We start from the raw sequence: 223 nt of genomic DNA, 5'->3' as shown, positions 1-223 counted from the left end.
GGGGGGGAGCATGATGGTGACGCCTGCTGTTGGGGTGCGGAGGAGAGGGGACACCGTCAGCGCAGGGCTGGGGTGGCTCTAGGGGACCACTCCCCCCCGAGGTGGGGGTCAGTCGCAGCCCCCAGCACACATGGGGCAGCTGTGGGAGGTTGGATCTGCCCCAGAGGGTGTGGGATCACCCCCAGCTCAGCCCCGTTGGGTGCCTGGACCCCCCAAAATTCAT

The sequence above is a fragment of the Pterocles gutturalis genome, unplaced genomic scaffold (assembly GCF_000699245.1).
Source record: "Pterocles gutturalis isolate BGI_N339 unplaced genomic scaffold, ASM69924v1 scaffold24848, whole genome shotgun sequence".
Taxonomy (NCBI): domain Eukaryota; kingdom Metazoa; phylum Chordata; class Aves; order Pterocliformes; family Pteroclidae; genus Pterocles; species Pterocles gutturalis.
Note: the sequence above shows the minus strand (reverse complement) of the source record.